Genomic DNA, 24,088 nt, shown 5'->3' on the forward strand with positions numbered 1-24,088 from the left:
TGACCACGATAACTCCTGGTTAGTGAGCACCCACTCTACATGGGGCACCCTTTATGAACTTTACAAATATCTCATTTGATCAACATGTATAGCCTCATTATCAGTCTACAGGTGAGGAAGTTGGAGTTGAGAGGTGAAGTCACTTGCCAGATGTCATAGCAGTCAAGGGCAAAGCTCCTATGTAAGCAGAGTCTTAGGATTTCAACCTTGTAATATCTATTCCAAGAATATTTGCAGAGTATCTACTACACGCCAGGTACTGTTCACAGCATTGAGAACATGGACAAATCCAAACACATAGACAAATACCTCTACCTCACTCATTTCACAGACATTCACGGAATCAACGCCGCAGTGGAGAGGAAAACATTATCCACAGATGAGTAAGAGAAGCCCCAAGACCAGGGGTCCCCAAACTTTTTACACAGGGAGCCAGTTCACTGTCCCTCAGACCGTTGGAGGGCTGGACTATAAAAAAAACTATGGACAAATCCCTATGCACACTGCACATATCTTATTTTAAAGTAAAAAACCAAAACGGGAACAAATACAATATTTAAAATAAAGAACAAGTAAATTTAAATCAACAAACTGACCAGTATTTCTATGGGAACTAGGCTCCTCTCACTGACCACCAATGAAAGAGGTGCCCCTTCCAGAAGTGCAGCGGGGGCCGGATAAATGGCCTCAGGGGGGCCGCATGTGGCCCGTGGGCCATAGTTTGGGGACCCCTGCCCAAGACACTGAGACACTTAGAAAATTGAAAGACTGAACCACATGTCCTGATTTTTGGCCCTTCCCTACTAGTTCTCCCATCTTTGTAAGTGAACCTTTACTAGGCAGTCAAAAGAACCCTTTCTTTTCTGGGTTCCCTGAGCCAGAGAGTTCTTGCTGCCTTTGAAGGGTTACCTAGCCGAAGACCACCAGCCTCAAGTCATGAGTACCCCGGCACGTCAGCCAGTGGCACGCAGAGCTGTCAGGGTGACTGCTACTGGTGGAAGGCTATGATCCTTGTCCCAGACCTTTATCTTTTGGGAGTATATGAATACACAACACTGCTTTTTATTTATTTTCTTTAATGCATGGTATTTATTTATGAGCTTTTTCCCCCCTGGGGCTTACCATGTTCTGAAACGTGAACATGGCAAGCAGGATGGATGCATTTTTAGATCAGTAAGTACAACCAGATGTGTGTTGGATGGGGCTGAAGAAACACAACAAACTTTTGTGAGGGCTGCGGAGCCCTTAAATACAGCCTGTTTCTCTCCTCTCCTGGGAAATGAGTTCATGACTGGCAAAACCCCACAGGTCTAGGTATTTTGTAATGGGAGTCCAGCTTCATGTACCTGTGCCAGGCTAAGGGCCTGGTTCTGTCTCCATTCACCCAGCTGTCAAGGACAGCAGGCACTAGCCAGACCCTTGACACAATTCTCTCTCATCTCACTCCAACAATCACACCCAGGAAGCTGATGAGGAAACTGAGGTTCTGTTTGGCTAAATAGCTTGGTCAGAGTCACACAGGTAGGCAGCAAGCAGGGCTAAGACTCAGACCAGGACAACTTGGCTCCAGAGCCCACTGTCCTTCAGAACCCCCCATTCTCTCTGTGGCCCTGCCTCTTTCCTCTCAGAGCTCGGAGCTAGCTGGCCAGGGAGGATACCTGTGGGGGTTTCATTCCAGATAACATGCAGCGAGAAACACCTCCCAGTGGGGTAGGAGCAGGTAGTGACAAGATTACAGAGGGGAAAATAGAGTACTCACTTGAGGAATTTAAAACCAAAAGTGAGTCAGGACACAGATTCATCCGTAAAATGTGAAAATGTAAAAAAATTCAACCCACATCTGATTCTGGAGGAGCAAGTGGTGTGTTAAGAGTTCCAAACCGTGACCTGGAGTAACCTGGAACACGTTACCGTGACCTGGAGTAACCTGGAACACGTTGAGGACGGAGGCTTTGAAGCTGCACCTTGAAGGACGGGAGGAATTTGGAGTGGCAGCGGGCTGTGAGCATAAGAGGTTGAGAGTGTGTCAAAAGAACAGGGCACAGAGGGAAATTAAAGAGGTTGGAGTGATGAGAAATAATATTCATTAAGAACCTGTTCTGTGTTATGAATGGTGCTGGGCGCTTGAATAAATTATTTCATTTAACTCAATTTTATTTAATGTTCACTTACATATAAAAAATGCACATGTTTGGAGTGCACAGCATAGCCTCAGGAACTTGTGTGATAATGTCAAGCAGTCTGGTGATCATTAAATTGGAGTTTCAGAAAGATAGAAGGAGAGGAAAACAGAAAAGAAATTGAAAAAATTGAGCCAATGTTTTCCAGATCTGATGAGAGCTATAAACCTATAGATCCAAATGTCTTACACCATGCCACAATACGATCAAGTTTCTGAAAAACAGTGACAAAGAGAGTATCTTTAAAGCATCCAGAAAAAAAAAGACACATTTTGTACAAAGGAACAAAGGTAAAACTTACCACAGACTTATTATTAGAAACAATGCATCCAGAAGACAGTGAAATGCATCTTGAAGTATTGAAAGAAAAAAAAAAATTAACCCAGAATTCTAAATCTAGCAAAAATATAATTCAGAAATGAGAGTGAAATGACTTTTTCAGACAGACAAAAGATGAGAAAAAGCATTTGCTGCCAGTAGGCCTGGACTAAAAAATATTCAAGTTCTTCAGGCAGCAGGGAAATGATGCCAGACGGAACCCTGGATCAACACGAAGGAGCAGAGGGATCGGGAAAGGGCAAGTAGGCGGGTGAAAACAAAAGTCCTTTGTTTTTTCATTCAAAAGTCTAAAAAATAATGATTTAATGCAAAAGAATATAGTGTGGTGTTAATAACGTATGTAGCTATAAAATGTAAGACAACAGCACACAATACAGGAGGGGGAAACGGAAGTATATGTTGGAAGGTTTTTCTATTATATGGAAGTAGTATAATATTCTATAAAAGTGGACTGTGACTCATCAATTATGCATATTTTAAACCCCAGAGCAACTACTAAAAAAATAAAACAAGGTGATATAGTTAGCAAATCAAGAATGGAGATAAAATGGAATACTAAAAATATGCACAGTTCATGAAAAAAAATAAAAGACAAAGGAATGAAAAAGGAATAAAGAACAGATGAGTCAAACAGAAAATAAGTAGCAAGATGGTAGATGTAAACCTGACCATATCAATAATTACTTTAAAGGTGAATGTCTAAACACCTTCCCTTGATGAGCAGATGGGTTTCAGAAACAGAGGACCTCCCCCTCCCTTCCCCCTTGAGGTGGTTCAGGGAAGGGGGAAGGGTTAGTGCAAGGATTTGTGTGGAAGGAATGGTGACTTCTAGGACAGGGGCCTTGATGCAGCTGGCTCTCGTGGGAGCTGGGTCTGAGATGGGAAAAGCCATTCCAAGCTGAGTCCACACTCCACATTTTTCCAGGAACTTGTGGCCTCTAGTTATTGCTGTTGTCCAAGTGTCTGCTCCATACTCCTATCTCTGCCTCTGGCTTCTTCATGTCCCCTGCCCACGTGTGACAGCATGGTGATCACATACTCCTCTCCCCTTGCTGTACCACAACCTTCTGCTTCAGCTCCTGTTTCCAAATGTCAGCAGTGGCCCAGATAGTCTTTTATTTATTTATTTATTTATTTATTTATTTATTTATTTATTTATTTTTATTGAGAGGTGGGGAGGCAGGGAGGCAGAAGACAGATTCCAGCATGTGCCCCTACCAGGATCTACCTGGAGAGCCCAAAGGGAGTGATGTTTTGCCCATCTGGGGCCGCTTCAAAATAGCTTCTTGGAGCAGAGCTATTTCAGAGGCTGAGACTGTGAGCCATCCTTAGAGCCCGTGGCCAAATTACTCAAACCACTCGAGCCATGGCTGCGGGAGGGGGGAGGAGAGGAGAGAGAGAGAGAGAGAGAGACAGAGAGAGAGGTGTGTGAAGGAGAGGGGTGGACAAGCAGATGGTCACTTCTCCTGTGTGCCCTGACCAGGACTTGAACCTAGGATTTCCACATGACAGGCCAACGCTCTACCGCTGGGCCAACCGGCCAGGGCCCCAGATAAACTTTTTCACCAAGTCACAGCTCAGTGGCCTTGGGAGCAGCATCCTTAGGGCAGAGGCTCACCTGGTCCAGTTAGTTGCACCTGAGATGGGAGCAGGGACGGGCCCTCATGGGAGTGGGTATAGGAAGGTGGTCCCTCATCTGACATCATTGTCCTTAATGGGAACAGAGGAGACAAAAGCCATTCCTTTGAGGATTGAGGAATGACTTTCTCACAATACTCTCTAAAAAGAAGACAAATGTCATCTATAAGGTCCAGGGTAATTCTGTGACAACTGAAATGTTTGAGAAATCATAGAAAAAAAGTTTGCGTGGCAAAAGCTAGACATAGACAGTGAAGACTTGAAAGGCGCTAAGAGAACATTAGCTCATTGTTGCCCCACTGGAGGACTAAGCATAGCAAGCTTAACGTTTATAACTGACTCTCCTACTAAAGATCTTCCCTTTTGTCTGATTCCAGCAGAGGAGTTTCATAAATTTGCTTTGTTAAAGCCTCACTTTCCTGGAAGGAAACTGAGAAGGGTAGAGTGAAATGCTGGTCAAGATATTCAATTCTTGAAGGTGTTGGACATGACAAACAGGCAGGTGTCCAGTAGAAAGAGCACTGATCAACACATGCCTCCTCTGGCCTCACTTCTCCAAGCAGGAGACCTAGGCCACCTCTGGGGTTCTGAGTTCCCTCATCCAGGAGGAAGGCCCCCACTCCATGTGGATTTGTCGTCAGTGGGGACAGGGCAGGGCTCTTACTTCCAGCTCCACAGCCGGCCCTGTGGGGTTGGAACTGCTCTCTGGCCTGGGACCGCTCTTGGGAAGCACCAGGCGTAAAGCTCTGAGGTAGGGTGTCAAAACTGCTGGAAGGGGCACAGGATTCTGCCAGAGTTCAAGTTGACATGGTCACAGAGCAGCCCACCTCACCCGAGGCTGGGAGAGCGGGAAGCCCAGCCCTGCTCACGTCGCCTCTGAGAGACCATACTTTATTATTATTGCTCTCATCGTATTAACACAAGGAATAAAAAACACTTTCTACAGCCCAGATCACATATTTGGAAGCCACAAGAGGTTATAAAAACACAAAATCTACAAAGCGTTGGCCCCTTGTCTGCACTGTCAGAGATTCAGGGGGACTTGAGACCTGTCCTACTCGATCCTCAGCTCAATTCCTTGTCGCTAGTTACCCTGACTCAGCAAGGCCAGACAGACACCGCCAAGTTCTAGTGTTCTATCCAAACATTGCCATCTCTAGAACCACTTGCAAGAACTAGGATTTGAAAAGCTGCTAGGGAAAGAAAGCCTTCTGTTAGAAGGCTGGCTGCAGGGGGTCGGAGACGGCAGGTGCCGGGAAAGCAGGGTGAGCAGGACTCACATATCTGAATCCAGGAGCTGGTTTTTGTTGTTGTTGTTGTTTTTGTCCCCAAAGGTCAGCCTTGCCCATTGCTGCCATTGTGCTGACTGGCCCCAGCTGGGGACTGACTAGGGGGGGCTGTCATACACCAGGATCTGGAACGCCATGCCCACTCCACTTATACCCAGAAACATGGAGAGGGAGCAAGGGAAAGCCAGAATGGAGAGGAGCCCGCGCGGGACACACCAGTGAGCTCTGGGCGACAAACAGGCCATGCTGCCAAGGGTCAGTGCAGTAGGCGCCTGGGAGGCACCTCCCTGAGGGCAAGGAGGCTGGAGAAGCAGGAAGCTGCGGCATTTCTACCCTCTCTTGTCCCTTGTAGTTTTAGAGGTGTCCCTGCTAGCTATTAACTCCCCCAAACTTTCAGTCTGACCTGCCGGAGGACGGAGCATGCGCCTGGGACCTGAGAAGGCCTCAGGCAGACTCTCAGGTGACGAGGGTGGGAAGCCATCTGTATGCCTATGCAGGAGCAGTCCTGGAGCCTGCTGGTGACCTCTGGTGGGCCCAGGGTATGTGCATGGGACACAAACCATGCCACACTGACCAAGGTCCCCCGGCAGGTGCTAACGTCATGTGTGATGACCCAGGAGGATTGGCTGCAGCCAGAGCCAATCCTGAGCAGCTACTTTTACCTCTAAGCCTCATTTCTCAGGTCCCTAACATCTGAAACAAACAGCAGGATGCCCACCATCCTTCCATGCTGTACCCTTGGCCCCAGCTCTGAACGCCACTGCCCATGCCGGAAAAAATATTCCAAAATGGCACTGCTCTGTAGTTTTTGAGATGAATTACACATGCTAAAATATATATTATCTGGTTCATTTGCCACATGCTGCATGCAGTTGCTGTTATACTCTTGACCAACGATTATGGAAGTTTTAATACTAATAAGAACCGGTGTATTCCTGCTGCTTAGCCCCTTGCCTACATCTTTCATGCCTGATCCCAAAAGATCAGCCTCTAGCTCCTACTCTCCCCTCTCTTTTCCCTCTTTCCTACCAGTACATCCTGCACCCTCTCAACATGGAGAAGTCTCTAAAGTGCAGTTTCACCCTGGCGTTGCCCTGCGGAAAAGTCAAGAGGCTTTCTTCTTTCTCCTCTTATTGTACTGGACACTGAATGAGACATTCACATAAGCAAACAAAACAAAAACAGTTCTTTCAGTGGGATTGGTGTGGTGGGGTGCAGGAAAGCTGTGCACTGCCTCTCAACCTGCAGCGTGTCCGGAGGCTGACGACGTGACTGGCTCCGTGACAGCGCTGGTGACGCCAGGATGGGCCCGGTGCTGTTCTCGCTCTTCGGGCACCCACACCGGTGAAGTGTCTGGTGTGGACAATAAATAGGCTTTATTTATTTATTTATTTATTTATTTATTTATTTATTTATTTATTTATATTTTTCTGAAGCTGTAAACGGGGATAGACAATCAGACAGACTCCCGCGTGCGCCCGACCGGGATCCACCCGGCATGCCCACCAGGGGCGACGCTCTGCCCACCAGGGGGCGATGCTCTGCCGTGACCAGAGCCACTCTATCGCCTGGGGCAGAGGCCAAGGAGCCATCCCCAGCGCCCGGGCCATCTTTGCTCCAGTGGAGCCTTGGCTGCGGGAGGGGAAGAGAGAGACAGAGAGGAAGGGGGGAGGTGGGGGGTGGAGAAGCAAATGGGCGCTTCTCATATGTGCCCTGGCCGGGAATCGAACCTGGGTCCCCCGCACGCCAGGCCGATGCTCTACCGCTGAGCCAACCAGCCAGGGCCAACAATAAATAGGCTTTAATGCAAAACAAAACCCCAGTTATGCTAGAGGTCTGAACAGGACATCCAGAATCCAGAGGAGGTGGGAGGCGTTGGAGAAAACTACAGAGAGAAGATAACAGGGCCTGGGGTTGAGCAGTGCTTGACCAGGCAGATGGACAGAGAGCAGGGCAGCAGTCTGAGGAGAAAAACAGTTGGCCCAAAGGCAGAGAGTAGAGAGAGGGACTGGTGCGTCCCAGGACTGTGGGAATTTTAGAGCGGCCAGAGCACAGAGTGCATGGCTGGGGAAGTGGCTGGAGGGAGCCAGCCTGGGAAGGTGGCCACTGGTCAGTGGTCAGACCACAGAAGCCCTTGTGTGGGATCAGCCTAAGGGATCTGGGATGCATTCATGGCCCTGGGGAGTCAGTGGAACAGTGAACTGCAGAAGTGATGTTCGGGAGCTGTGTTGAGAAGGACAGGCCTGAGTAACCAGGGCCAGGCAAGGAAAGGAGACGTGGGAAGAGCACCGCAGAAGCCCCTGTGTGCCTTACAGGCAAGCCCCGGATGCCCCCAGCCCCTTCTGGGTTTCATGAAGACAGTGCTTGTTTCCCGTGATGAATTTTAGGTATGTCACATTTGCTTGTTGTTCTTTTATATATAAAGGCTGGCCTAAAATGAAATTTAAAAATCACAATTTAATCTACTTCTCAGAACCCCAAATAACCTATGTGGCAATGTAGCGCAGACCTGGGGCCTGGAGTGTTGGAATAAGAAGGCATCTTAATAAGATGGACTAGGGATCCTCTAGTGAGTCCAACTCCTTATTTGATGGCAGGTCTTCCAGAAACAGTCTGGCCTTGCTCGAGTTTCTGGCAAACAGATCCATGCAGTCAGACCACGGGCCTCTGCACTGCCCACGCGAGGCTGCAGGACTGAGTGAACAGAAGGTGCAGAACTCAAGAGACACACGAGGTACTGTTGAGAAAGTGGCTTTTGACCTTCCAGGTATCCTAGTCTTGGAATTACAAATGGAATATTTTCTATTCTTACCTAGAACTTATAATTATGATGAACATTACAGAGGCCAGAACAGTAACACTGGGAGCAGGGAGCAGAGCTGATGATGAATTCCGGGAGCCCTGTTCTAAGTGAGCATTATTCCACTTTCCGGTCTGCTTTCCAGAACCTGCTACCGATGTCCTCACTATATTATCTGTAAGTTGCAGCGAATGCCCACCATGATTAGTAAATTAGTTGATTGTACCTGTTAATGTCTCATCCCACAGTTCTGAACAAATGATGTATACTAGGATCTTCATATATCAAAATGTGAAAAATTAAACCTGGCTAGATAGCTCAGGTGGTTAGAGCATCATCCCAACACACCAAGGTTGGGGTTCAATCCAGCTCAGAGCACATATGCGAATCAACCAATGAATGCATAAATAAGCCAAACAACAAATCAATGTTTCTCCCTCTCCTTCTTCCTTCCTCTTTCTCTCAAAGCAATCAATTAAAAAATGGTCAAAATTGCATTTGATTAGTGGGGAAAATAAGTTAACTTGGTATTATAAAATGTTTTTGGCAACTAAGATTTTCAATAGGGGAACATAATAGCTATGTTTAGAATAAATAAGCCAACGGGTTGAAAACATAGTTCACTGATAATTGAACAGGGGAAGCGAATTAATAAATACTATATGTATACATAAACATATAAACTTATGCACCTAATATATATTCAACTTTGAATAAGAGAATGGTCACAGGTTAGATTTTCTCGAATTAGATACTAAGGCAGAATTTGGGATACAAGATTTTCTTAGGGGTCAACACCTGTGAAGGAAAGAGAGAGAAAAGTGAATGGGACAGAGGGAGAAGTGGAGTTGCAGCGAGGCCTCAGCCATTCCACCAGGGAGCTCTGCTGTTGTCTGACATGGCTGTGCCTTTGCGTCCCTGCCTCTCTGTTACAGGTTGCAAACTGCCCAGGGAAGAGCCTGACCTTGAGCAAAGCAGCTCTTTGGAGTGAGGTGGCTCCTGCAGCTGAGGCCAAGCCTGAAGGAGCTGACAGCTGGAGACAGACTGCTGCCCACGCTTCCTGCTTCCTGCCGACCGGAGCAGGGGTGGGGACCTGGGCCAGGCCTCTCCACATCTACCGCAGACAGCGGGTCCTGATCCTTTTGGTCATTTTATTCCCACAACTTCTTACGGCTGATTGTAAGTTGCTCTGGAGTACCCCCCCCCCTCTGCTGCCTGTCCCATTTCTTTTGGTTCACCTTTTATCCTCCTTGAACCAAGCTAAAGGCAAAGGCTAAGAGGGTGGGGAGAAGAGAATGATTCCAGACCTTTATCTCTTCAGTACAAGAAGTCTGTGAGTTCAAAACTATTTCATAATAATACTAAGTCATTATTCCCTTTCTTCACTTGCATTCTCTCACGAGTATATAGTGGAATTTTCCAGAGGCACATGGCATAAGACATCATCATTCTTGCAACTAATGGGATGCATGTTTTGTGAATTCCTCTGTTTTCAAAATTTTCAAAGGTTGTAGGTTTAAGGTATAAATATCTGCATTTTTAGAGATTGCACTCAATTTGTTCTTAATGCTTCAACTATGTTCTTACTATATTTTATTATACTTGCTATAATTTCTGTAAATTCATTATTGCCCAATATATGGTTTTGAAATCGCCAAGTTTTCCTTGCATGTTTGGAAACTCAACAAGAAATAAGTCTTTTGTGTTGTTGTTTTTGCAATAACTTAATTTTTTCCCCCAAAACTTTCAAATTTTAAAAAGTGTATCTAAAGCTGTTATTACTTTAGAATTCATTATTTTATTCTAAAGTAAAGAGAAATGATTTATAGGATATCTTCTTCTCTTTAAAGCTAGATTATTGGCTTAAATGTAAGAGAAAAGAAGACTTGCTTTCTTCATCCACACCTGCAGCACCGATGTCCAAAGATGCGAAAGAAGATGAGACTGAAATGTCCGAGTTCCTTGACTCATGGAAGAATCAACCTCAGAGAAACTGGATGAAGCTACTGATACAAAATGAAAATACAATGAAAGCTCACTTTTCTGGATGCTAATAATTAACCTTTGCATTATTACAAATTGTTTTATCTTATGCAACAAAACAATTTCAAGTTGTCATCTTGAGACTGATCAGAGTTCGAAGAAAAAAATGACAGTTTAAATGTAGACATGATGTGCTTTTTAAAAGTTGCTAAAAATTGTTCCAGGTTTTCAACCTAGAAATAGAAGAGAGCCTGAACTCGAACTTATAGGGTAAGTTATGGTGTTGCGGTGGCTGGAGAAGTACACACAACAGCTGAGAGAGAAACACAGCCTTGCATAGCTGGATGAAAAGCTCGTCAAGCAAACCGGTGCCCCTTCCCAAAGACGCAATAATTTGTTAAATTACAGATTTCACTGCAAACTGGAGACTAAGTCAATATCTTGCACTTGTGCCTTAAACATGCACAGATGGGGCTGGATTTGCTATTTTGTTCATGTCAGTCCTGATGAGTCACTGAAGATCTTTTATTATATGAACACTTGGAAACAAACACATGTGCTGAAATAGTCAAAGTTTTTGAATCTCAGGGTTTATCTTACACGACTGTCACCAAATTTGCACTGAGGGTACAAACGCAATGGTGGATGAAGATGGTGTCTTCACACCCACCCCGGCCCCAATTTGTGCTGGGAGTTACTGACTCCTTCACTGCCACAGGCCTGCAAAACAAAACCCGCCCGCTTCAGCTAAGAATGTCCTTGATGAAACAATACAAATGATTAGCTTCATTAAATTTCAGTTCCTTGAGGACTCATCTTTTGAAAATTGTGTGACAAAACTGGAAGGGCACCAAGGCTTTCTGCTGCATCCTGAAGTCAGCGGCTGTCTCCCAGAAAAGCACTTGTGTGACTGTTTTGAGTTTTAAGCCGAACTGGTTCCTTTTTAATGGAACACCATTTTTATTTGACTGACAAACTCTGGTTATTCAGACTTGAGTGTGTGGCAGTTAAATTCAAGCTCTCAAGCAAAAAATTAGAATTTTGGAGTACTTGTATCCAATATTATAAGTTGGCCAATACTTAAAAATAAGGTCAGGGGTTCTGTTACCAAATGTGATTTTTTTCTCCCAATATTGTATAATGAAAATGAGTAAACATTTGGAAGAACAGCATGAGTCGGTGAACTAATATTTTCCAAATGACCAATGCCTGATGCTACAAAATCCATTCAGAGTGTAAGATGAAGCACTGGATTTTACTGTAGTAATTTTAAAAGTTCATTGATAGAGTTTCAGATTCTACTTTGCAACGAGCCTTCAAGAAACTACCATTTGCTGAGTTTTGTTCTTGTATCATTGAAGAGTATCCATAATTATTTGAAAAGTCCATTAAAATACGCCTCTATTTTACAACTACATTATCCATGTGAGGCCAGATTTTCTTCATATTCTTTAACCAGAGCAACACATTGCCACAGGCTGAATCCAGAGGCAGATAAGAATATCCAGATGTCTTCTATTAAAGCCAGATATTAAAGAGACTGTCAAAAATTTTAAAAATGCTGCTCTTCTCACCGAATTCATTTTCAAAATACAGCTTTTAAAAAAAAAATGTTACTTATGTTAATGTATGATGGGTTTATCATTATTTTAAAAAGAAATATACATTTAAATTTCTGTTGTAATTTCTAATATGGTAACTATTGATAAATAAAGCCACAAAATAAACGTTTTAGGGGTCATCAATAATTTTATAGACTATAATAGAGTCTTGAAACCAAAAAGTCTTAGAACCATTGTCCTAAACAGAAGGGTCCCAGGAAATGTTGGGAAATGGACTCAAGTGACCTAAGGTAACTAATTCTGGAAAGAGACAAGAGAACATAGACAAATATAGAAGGCTGTGCTTGAATGTCTGGTGGGGACTAGAGCACAGCTTTTGTAGGGTTGGGCCATGTCCTGGTATGAGAATATTCCTTTACCAAGAAGTAGTGCTGGAATATCCCAGATAGTTATTGTTATTTATTTATTTATTTATTTTTTACAGGGACAGAAAGAGAGTCAGAGAGAGGGATAGACAGGGACAGGCAGACAGAAACAGTGAGAGATGAGAAGCATCAATCATCAGTTTTTCGTTGCAATGCCTTAGTTGTTCATTGATTGCCGTCTCATATGTGCCTTGACCGCAGGCCTTCAGCAGACTGAGTAACCCCTTGCTCGAGCCACAGACCTTGGGTCCAAGCTGGTGAGCTTTTTGCTCAAGCCAGATGAGCCAGTGCTCAAGCTAGTGACCTCGGGGTCTCGAACCTGGGTCCTCCACATCCCAGTCTGACACTCTATCCACTGCGCCACCACCTGGTCAGGCAGTTATTGTTATTTTTAACCACTTAATATATTTGAGCAAAATCATCAAGTTAATTATATTTGGGTCGTTCAAGTTTATCCTTCATTCAGTAACAGAATAAAATAATCATAAGATGAAAAACTGTAAATCTTTTAAACCTAAAAGAACTAGAATCACCCAAACAACAGATTAGTGGTAAACTGGGATCGGGACTATGCTGTCCTCAAAATTTTTCTGGTTGATGTTTATGTCTATGTCTATATCTATGTCTATGTCTATATCAGTGGTCCCCAACCTTTTTTGGGCCACGGACCGGTTTAATGTCAGAAAATATTTTCACGGACCGGCCTTTAGGGTGGGACGGATAAATGTATCACGCGACCGAGACAAGTGTCAAGAGCGAGTCTTAGACGGATGTAACAGAGGGAATCGGGTCATTTTTAAAAAATAAAACATCATTCAGACTTAAATATAAATAAAATGGAAATAATGTAAGTTATGTATTCTTTCTCTGCAGACTGGTACCAAATGGCCCACGGACCGGTACCGGTCCACGGCCCGGGGGTTGGGGACCACTGGTCTATATGTCTATGTCTATGTATCTATATCTATATCTATATCTATATCTATATCTATATCTATATCTATATCTATATCTATATCTATATCTATCTTTATCTATCTACACACACACACACACACACACGGTATTAGCTTTCTTGAACTTAATTTAAAGAAGAATCAAATAAAAGTAGAATTGAGTGTCAATTCTAAGGACATGGCCAGAGTAGTTTGTTTTGGAATTCCTGTTACTCACCTTGACCTTTTGTCCCACACTGTCAGAGCTGGGAAAAATGTGGGCCTCTGCACTGGACAGCACATACACTGTTACTCAAACCAGGGTCTAAGGATAAGATGTGCACGAGAAGTCACAAACCATTAAAATTAAAAGACCACTTTCTTTGGCTTGATCTATATTGTGGTGTTTAGAGACAGTCCTTAAAAGGGTAATATAGTTTTCAGAACATACTGTTGGAAACCACTCCAGTGCAGGTTCCAAGGACAAGATCCTAAACACTTTGTCTTAGAGAATGAAAGTACCACTCTGGTACCCACTGGAGTAAATAAATACATTCAAGACTGACAGCTATGTGGCCTTTTATCTGTGTCCCACTGTCTCTTGTCTCTTTTTTAGAAAAAACTATATTAATTAGGTAGAAGCACTTCCCTCCTTTTACTGACGCACAGGTCCTCCGAGCCTCGCTTCTCAACAGACGGTAGGCATTTCAGCTTCAGTGCAAAACTGACGCCTTCTAAACCTCCCTCAGTCTAGAATCAGACATGATGGCAGTCTGTTTTATGGCTTAAATATTAGGCTATATCATCAGCAGAATGATGCAGTAAGGCCTAAAAAAACTGAGTCTCAATTTCAAAATAACCAAAGTTAGAAACTTTAACTATAAGGTGGTCAGCTAATTGAGTCGTAAGATTAGAATAAAGTACAGTAACTTTTTATTAAAGTTTTTGACACAAGCCTAGGCAAAACTAGCAATTACACAATGCTCTCTTTAAAAAAAAAACTTTTTTTTTTCAAATCAAAGAGATTTGGGTTTTAGCCCAAAAGACCATGTTTTACGCTTTTAAAATATATGCTCAATAGATATTTAATTATTTTATTTTTGAAAATAATTCTTTCAACCAATATTTATTGAGTGCGTGCCATGAGCTAAGCCTGGGCATTAGACACATAGCTGGGACTGGGGGGTCTCTGTCCTCAAGAGGCCACAGGAACAACCTGGCAATGATTTTGTGTATAAAACAGTGAGTGGCAGACAAATAGTATGTAAAGGGATACAGGGAATTTTTTCCCAAATCTCAATCATAAAAGGAGCCACATTGGTTTTCAAAGTCTCAGCCAGTAATTGATAACAATGTAGTATTCCCACAGGATGACACAGTTGCAGTAATTTGTATTGGAGATACGAGATGGCTACAAACAGTCCTGTGCCATGCTGTGCTGTGTGTGTGTGTGTGTGTGTGTGTGTGTGTGTGTGTGTGTGTATTCCAGTCCTATGGTCATAGCCAAGGTTATAAAATACAAAGATGCATTTAGAGTAAAATAATTAAACTTTAATAAAACTTTTCTATGTGGATTGCCACATTTCTACCACGATGTAAAAACGTGAACTAAATTTATAATAACTATACTTCTATTGATTCCAGAGATAAATTCTTTCACTTTATGGAAAAAACTAAAAAACATTTCATGGCATCGAAATAAAAATCTGAATAGAGTTATGGTTGGCTTTATCCTGCTTCCAAGTAATTTTCTGAGCAAGGTTTACAGATTTATTCTTCATGAAGATTTAGAGATAATGTTTCAACATTTTGACTATGTCCTTCAATAAAAAGCTACATAAACCAACAGAATACAGAAGAACTGTCTGAATTTACATTGTAGTCAAGCTTTCAGAAGAAAAAAGACCAACTGTGATCAGAGGTTCTAGATTTCAGTTCTGCATTTCTGCTAATGGAATAACACGCATGATGGATGTAAGTGAGGATAAAGAAAATGACAACACGTACTGAACACTTGCTGGGTGCCCGCCCTCTGCTATGCACTTCTCAAGGGTTAATCAGTAGAGCATTTGCACACCGCAGTGAGGCAGGTAGACGAGGGGGCGAGAAGAGTTAAGAAACCTACCGGTCAGCAGGGAGCTGACCTGAGGGACAACCCAAGCAGGCTGACAATAGCTACACAGATATGAAACTGGAGTTTATCAGAAGAAAAATGTTATGTTCCTTAACCTAAAAATGACTGTAAGGAAATCTTTGTCTTATATTAACTCATATATGCAAATTACAAAATGTTCATTTTGCCAAATGCCACATAGTTCTGAAAATGATCAGTGCCATATCTGTCATTTCTTATCTGACATGATTTTCAAAATACGATTCTGTGAGATAGGCAGATATTTTCTTTTCTGACAAGAAGAATCGAAGGCCAAGAGATACTGTGATTTGACCAAGATGACGTGAGTGGCGGCCAAGTCTTCTAACCTGAACCCAAGTGTGCTACGTCCTCTGAATTCCCACTCCTCAATTCTCATAGAATCCCGTACAATGTTTCTTCAAGGTCATTGTTTTAGACTGAAAAAAAAAAAAAAAAGACTCTCCGTACCACCTACCTTAGGACCTGAAGTTCCACAGACATACTTACGTCCAATGACGTGAGACTATTGCCTTAGTGTTTCCTACGGCATTCATTTGCTCTGTGTATTACACATGGGTTTCTCCATTCACCAAAGGAAGGCCCTATTATAGTAGTTATGTCCTTATCTTTTATTTAAAGCTACCTGGATGGACTGCTTTGTGCTCAAACCAGAAGAGAGAACAGTGTCCATCTCATCCATTCAAACATGATCATGAGTCCCCTGGGGTCTCTTCTCTCATTTAATAATTGAAGAAATAGTACTCCTTCCGAGATCAGACGAGATCGGGCGCGTTCAGGGTGGTATGGCCGTAGACAGAAACAGTACTCCTATACTTGTCTACTAGAGGTTCGGTGCAGTGAACTGAGGCTGTATTCACAATCCACTTGAAAACACGATACCATACTTTGAATATTTATCCATTTCCAAAGCAGCATTTTTACTAAAAGTTCTAAATAGCTTTAAGGTGTTAGTATAAAAGAAATTACTTTTATCTATCTATCTAATCATCTATTTACCTATCTTCTTAAATATTGGCACTCACTAGAAACTATCCAAAGAACTTTGAAAAAAAAAATGCAGGCTTAAAAAATATCAACATATAAAGAAGGAAGATGATTTCAACACTATGTACGAAAATAAGATTGGGGAAACATGGGGGGGGGCGGGTAGAGATGCATTCATTTGACTTTATCACCCCCAGGGCCCTGCGTACCAGATATTTAGGAAGAAAATACAATCTATATTTTTTTTGTAGGAAATCTACTCTGAAACAACTTTCAAATGTCCCAGATATGCCATATTTCCAATTTTCTGCTTTTAATAAAAGATCTAACTCTGGGTTCTTTTAAATACAGGTATTTTCAAAAGTTCACATTACACCACTTCACTTTTATGAGACCTACATTAGTATCTGTTTTCACTAAGTGAAATAAATCCAAAGAAGATTTTCGCTTTTACGATAAAAGTTAAAAAGTGGAAGAGCGCTCAGCGTTTATTTTGCAGTGAGCCATCCTGGAGGCAGCGCGCACCTGAGCAGTGACAGGGGGCCCCCCAAGCTCCTTCCCCGGGAACTACATTCAGCACCTCAGCATCAAGCTGCCGCAGCTTTGGACTGTGTCTGTGAACATCTGTGCTTCGTCTTGATTTATTTTGTGCATCCATTAGCAAGATGTGTGCTAAAGTAATTGCTTCTTTGCTTTCCCCGTTTCAGCTTACCAAAGGTTTCATAGGAAGGCTGTGCTTTCGGGCAGCGGGGGAAACCTATATGTAGGTGTACTTTTAGCATCTACAGCAGAGTATTTCATTTAAAGTGCAAGTTTTTCAAGAAAAACTATTCTAGTGACCTCTTTGCCACACAGCTGACATGTTTAAGGATGCTGATCCAAATTGACAAAGATAGCTGAGCTTACTATGAGGGGAGTACTTTGATACAAACACACAGTTTGTTACATTTGAGTTAAGTAGATGAGGAATAAAGGAAAAGTCAATGGTATAATGTTAATGAACGATGGGAAAACTTAGCTACCCAATTCCTATGACAGTTCTACCTTTTCTGAAAGGGGCAGAACAAATGCTGGCAAGAAGGAATCGATGGTCCAAGTGGGTGGAGAGATTCTAGAAGAAAAAGGATAGCTGCTATTAACATGTGCAAATATCCTGGCCTATTAGTGTTTTCCTGAGAACTGAGAGTCTCCAGTGAAGGTCTCGGAAGGCTGAGTCATCAGGGGGGTTGAGAAAAATGGAACTCAGGCCGGAAGACTAGCGAGAGTCTTCTTTTCAAAAACGGGAAAGCAGGTGTTTCAACAAACTGCAGACCAATGAACTTGGCATAATTTTGGGCAACATTCTGGGATGGATCACTAAAGGCAGGGCTTGTGAGAATTTAGAAATGAAAGTGGCAATCTCCAGGAACCACCATGAGCTCACCAAGAACAATTCATGTCAAATTAACCTTATCTTTTGGCATAGGACAAAACAATTAAACAGGAAATTATGATACTAGGTAGGGCAATCTAGTTTTTGACATGCAATAGGGTTGTCATATTTTTGTTAGTAAAATGGATAAACAGATACAAGTGGGTTATTAATTCCTTCATTTATAACAAATATTGTCTCTACTCTGTGTTAAGCACGCTTCTCAGCACTGAGAATAAAATAGCAAACAAGACAGACATGATCTCTGTTCTCAGAGTTTCTTAAGAGGGAAAGTCTAAACCAAAAATCCAAATAAATATTTGCAAGTTTTTGTAATAAAAACTATGAAAAAAAAAAGTCAAGGAGCAAAGGGAGAGAATAATAAGGGGGAAATCTCTAAGTGGTATGATCAGGTCTCTCTAAAGTGACATTTAAGCAGAGGAATAGAGAATGAGCAGCATCTACCTTGTCGTGGACAGAGTGGGAAGGTGAGATTTTGGGAGGGAGCAACACGGGCAAAAGCCCAGAGGTGGGAAGGATACTGAAGTGTGGAAGCCGCTGAACGAAGGCCAGGGCGACAGGAGAGGAGTGAGCAAGGGCAGAGAGTGCCGACCAGGTGGGAGAAACAGGCAGAGGCACTCCTCAGGTTACTGAAGAATATGAGTCAAGGAGACTCTAGTGGCCTGTTCTTTTCAACACTTATCAATGGTTTAGAATCTATTTCCATCAGTTGTTTACAACCTATTGTCATCTGGAGGTAATAAAAAAGGGTGAAGTGTCAAAAAAATATTAACTTGGCTGACAAAATTAGGATCCAACAAGTATAGTGGGTAAGAGCTTAGGTTCTGGCCTCAGATCTGTGTTTGAATTTTACCTCTGATACTCACTTTCTCTGTGACCTTGGACAAGTTACTTCAACCCTCTAAGTCAGATCTCAAAGACAAAGAGATGATTAGACACAGGCAGCTCAGGTAAATCTTGTGTAGTATGAAATAATCCATCCGTTACATTGTGATATATATGGTTTGTTTGCTGGGCCAGGAAGCCATTATTTTAGGCACATCACCCAGCCTCTGACAGAATTGCTAATAGATCAAATGTTGGTCCTTACATTTATTTCATTCATGTCACCAATAAACTACACTGCCTCTCAGATTATCTGTTTGAAGAATGAGAAATTTAGCATGGACAAACTTTAGAAATCAACTTTAGTCTTCTAATCCTGTTATCATTAGGAAAAACATTGCTAAAAGACAATATATTTTAAAGATACAATTTATAAATTTGTATCATTCACAGAGTTGGAATTACTATACCAAAATATTTCTCTATTCCTGTAATGATATAAAAATTTAATCTATTTCAATTATACCCACGGGCACCTAAAATATTCATAAAATTAGGTGACAGAGATTTAAATTGTTCCAGTTCAGTTTTTAAAAATATCTTAAAGCATTTAAGAAAAGGAATATAAATTTAAAATAATTCACCCTAAAAAATAGAAGTAAAAGGTAGAATTAAGTGCATAACTGTATGTATTTGAAGACAGATGAGAAAAGATTAGACAATTCAGTGTGGTGGTAGATTTACATTAAGTTGAAGAATACCCTAAAATCTTAGGTTTCTATTTAGAAAGGGATGGTTAGCAAATGTCTAGAGAAAGAATAGTATCAGGTAGCAATACATTTCCAAAAGTAATATTGGCTACTAAATAAAAATTCAATGCAGTTTTCACTTAATAAATTTAAGAAATGAGAAAACAATGACAGGTCCTCAAGTAACATTTTCTTAGAACACTGATGAGATGCTGTAGGACCTTAACTCTTGTTTTTATCAGTTAGCCTGTGGTCAAATTGGTGCCCTTACAAGTGACAACTTACTGTACATCAATCAGAATAGGTTTGGGGGGATAAAATTCAATAACTCTCTCTTAAATCTTATTTTGCCTTTTCTCAGCATTTTGTCAAGTAAATTTTTTGACTTTTTTTTTTCACCTCATCTTCCTATTTTCTCTATGTAGGTATAGCTGGGAGTTATATTTCCCTTATTTGATCAAATATTAGTTTTTCTGCATTAAAAGCAGAATACACACTTATATTAAATGGGAAATATTAGTTTGGCTTTCTTAGGATTTGCTTAAATTTGGAGAAACTATGACATATTTAATGAAACCTTTCCTAGGCAAGCACATTGCTTGCTTTTCCTTCCCCCAGATTGTGCTGTTTTTTTCTTTTGCAACTTCTCTCAGATCTACTTTTCAGTTTAGTTTCAGGGCTATTGATCCGCACTAGCCAAATTGCACAGGGTTTCCTGCCTCCAGTCTCTGCTGGTTAGAATCCACTTAGCAACTTTTGCCTTAATTTCTAATTTCTAGCTTAAGAACCTAGATGAGTCGGCCCTGGCCAGTTGGCTCAGTGGTAGAGCGTCGGCCTGGCGTGCGGAGGTCCCGGGTTCGATTCCCGGCCAGGGCACACAGGAGAGGCGCCCATCTGCTTCTCCACCCTCTCTTCGCCTCCCACAGCCGAGGCTCCATTGGAGCAAAAGATGGCCTGGGCGCTGGGGATGGCTCCTTGGCCTCTGCCCCAGGCACTGGAGTGGCTCTGGTCACAACATAGCGACGCCCCGGATGGGCAGAGCATCGCCCCCTGGTGGGCATGCCGGGTGGATCCCGGTCGGGCACATGCGGGAGCCTGTCTGACTGCCTCCCCGTTTCCAGCTTCAGAAAAATACAAAAAAAAAAAAAGAACCTAGATGAGTCCAGACTCTTCGGTCTTGCATGTTTAAATGTTACAAGCAATGGAAATTCTGTCCCTCTTCAGTTGCTACTTACCACTGTACATCCCCACCTTGCTTCTCCACCATCTTCTGCCAAGTCAAATTCTTAGACATTCTCGTGATGAAATGAATCCAAGACACCAAATCACCCTGCCTTCAATTCAGTCATATTTGTTTTTCCTTATCAGGCATGCAACCAATTTTTTCTTAATTGCTTTTTGCTTGGTCTTTTTTCATATAGGTGCATCATTACACATTCATATATTTGCCTGTCTTCTCACTAGTTTATAAATCCGTGAGTTAAGGGTTCTCATCTCCTACTGAAATTTTATTTCAAGAAACCATCAGTGATGGAGCCTTTGCAATTTTGGTTATTGTATGCACTGAATGACCTGCTTCAGAGTCTGAAATGACCTAAGGAACTGAGGTCCACACTGAATCAGGCCAAGAGGAGGGTTTGGAGCACATCTGAGTACACTTTCTAAGAGTGATTTGAGGCCTAAGACTCTTCCCATCTCTGCATGTTATCATCTATATTTTATAAACTTTGAATTTTTAACTGTTAAAATGCATGGAAAAATATGGAAGGGAATAAATGTTAACAGCAGCTACCGCTGGGAGATGACAAAATGGGAGTTGGAAGTGAGAGGGTTGGGGCTGGTGATGGTAGAGAAAGCGATATGGACTTTGCTTTTTTGGTATTGATTTCTTAAAATTTCAATACTTTCTAACGTCTATAATTAACTTGCATTTCTCATATAAAAATTTGTACCAAAAAAATACACAAGTAAACTTGACAGGAAAGGCATGAAAAGCAAATATGACATGAATAAAGTTTTAGAATTGAGTACAAGGTTCATGATTCCAGTATTTTAAAACTTGTTGAAAGGCAAATCTCCTATTAAAAATAGTTGGCCTAGCCTGACCAGGCGGTGACGCAGTGGATAGAGCATCAGACTGGGATGCGGAGGACCCAGGTTCGAGACCCCGAGGTCGCCAGCTTGAGTGCGGGCTCATCTGGTTTGAGTAAAGCTCACCAGCTTGGACCCAAGGTCTCTGGCTCGAGCAAGGGGTCACTCGGTCTGCTGTAGCCCCACAGTCAAGGCACATATGAGAAAGCAATCAATGAACAACTAAGGTGTCATAACGAAAAACTAATAATTGATGCTTCTCATCTCTCTCCGTTCCTGTCTGTCCCTATCTATTCCTCTGACTCTCTGTCTCTGGAAAAAAAAAAAAAAAGGTTGGCTTAAAAAAAACCCTAATGATGCAGAATCTTGAATTGACAAAAAGATAAGTGTTGCCATAACTTCCCCCAAAGGAATGCTCTACTCCATGCAAAGTCCCTAGCTGTCTCATGGTTTTAAATACTATCCATATAGTGACTCCCTGTATTTTACATTCTCCCCTTAACTTCACATTCATACATTCGATTGCCTACTCAATGTCTCCATTGGCACAATAAATAGGAATCTCAAAACTCAAATCTACTATCCAAGGCAGGAGTCAACTGACACCCTCGGATGTGCTCCTCCACTAGTTTTCTGAAATCTTAGTAATGAGATTACCATCCTTGCTCAGGTCAAAATTGGTCTTTGGTTTCTGCTTCACATCTAATCCATCACCAAATCCTTTCAGTTTTACCACCAAAAGGCATCCTGAATCTGAGTTTTCCCTCTGACTGCACCTCAGTCCAGGCTCCCGCCTTCTCTCACCTAGTCACCAAGTTCCACTTTCATAAATATGACACTTTCAAGTGAAAGTAGCCATGAGAATCGTGCTACCTTCACTGGTTTCATAATCCTGAGCAAGGTTCAAGTGCAGCTGCCCCACAGCCTGTTTGGGAAAGGTATCCTGTGGAAGGTGAACTCTGCCAATTGTGGGCAAACTGGCCCCTTCGCCTTCACTCGATCAGTGCAAGAGCTGTGCAGTAACTTTCCCAAAACCTGAGTATGTGTGCAACTTACTGGGTAGCAAGCCTGGTGATAGTGTCAGAAGGAGTGTGACTCTTTTAAATGTTAAAGATATGTGTACAGAAAACAAAAGCAGTCTCCCTTATTTTGCTCCACTATAGCTTGCTCTGGTTACCAGAGGAATATAAAGCAGCCCGTGTCACTCCCCTACTTAAAATCCTCCAGTGGTTGACCAACATATTCAGAATGAAATTAAAATCCCTAAGGATTCATAGTCCTGTGTTCAGGTCCTTGCCAACCTCCACAACCTCAGTTCAGGTCCTTACCGTTCCTCCCCACCCCCTCACTGGACTCCAGACTTAACATTTTCTTTCTCAGCACACAAGCTCATTCTTGTATTGAGACTTGATTGTTCCTTTCATCAAAATGCTCCTTTATTTGATCCTGGTCATTCTCTTCTCACCACTCAAGGTCACTCAAGGTGACCCTGTAGCTATCTTATAGCTCAATGTAGAGCCATCACCTAAAACAGTGACTGGCACATGAGTCTTCAATATTTGTTGAATGAATCTGTTGAGTTTTAGACCAGGGGTCGGGCTCACGAGCCAGATGTGGCTCTTTTGATGGCTGCATCTGGCTTGCAGACAAATCTTTAGTAAAAATAATAATGTTAAAAATATAAAACATTCTCATGTATTACAATCCATTCATTTCCTACCGCTCATGTTCATGGTTGCAGGTGGCTGGAGCCAATCACAGCTGTCCTCCAGGACATTAAATTTTTATTGGATAATGCGTAACGTACATGGGTCGTTGTACGACTCTCAGAGAATTAATTTAAAAGTATGTGGCGTTCATGGCTCTCTCAGCCAAAAAGGCTCCTGACCCCTGGTTTAGACTCTCTAAAGAGTCTAAATATGCAATCAAGCTTCCCAGGCACCAAAACAGTTGTTCCAACTGATCCATACTTTGCAATAGCAAGTAACCCTTCACCTATCTCCAAACCAACCAACCATCTCCCACAGAAATCCCATCCCAAACTCCTTAGACCATACCATTGGAAAAGTCCGTGTTCTGTAGCAGCTGTTGCAAAATATATGAAATAAAACCTGAGCCTCATTGATATGTAACTTTTATGCATCCAGTTTGTCCCCTTCGGAAACCCTTGACCTTCATCAGCCCTGTGTGTGCAGTTTTATCTAAGTTCATCTAGTAAAAGTGTACGTGTTGGGGAGTAGAGCAAATGAATGAACTGGTGTAACTGGCCCCATGTTAAAACACTCCCAGGAGGAGGATGCTGTCTCCATCTCTTTCCTGAGAGTGTCCTGACTCACTTACAACCTCTTCCCACTACCGAAAAACAATTTTATAGCTGTCTTTGCCACCAAAATGAGTGATCTAGGACTAATCTCCATAAAACTTACCAAACTACTGTTTAGTACCAGGGAACAATGAAAGCTTGGGATAAAAATGGATAGCAACCAGGTCAAAATGTCAAAAATGTTCATAAACTTTGAATTTTGTCAAAAGGAAGCTCAAAAGTTAAGTATCAATTTTTATGGTTCAAGCCATTATAAATCTTATAAAAACCTTCTAATAGTCCGTAAGAAAAAAAGATCAGTTGTGGGGTATAATTACTTGAGCTAAATTTTTGTCTAAAATATATCAATTTAATTATGAGTTAATAACTATTTATACC

The sequence above is a fragment of the Saccopteryx leptura genome, chromosome 3 (genome assembly GCF_036850995.1).
Source record: "Saccopteryx leptura isolate mSacLep1 chromosome 3, mSacLep1_pri_phased_curated, whole genome shotgun sequence".
Lineage (NCBI taxonomy): Eukaryota > Metazoa > Chordata > Mammalia > Chiroptera > Emballonuridae > Saccopteryx > Saccopteryx leptura.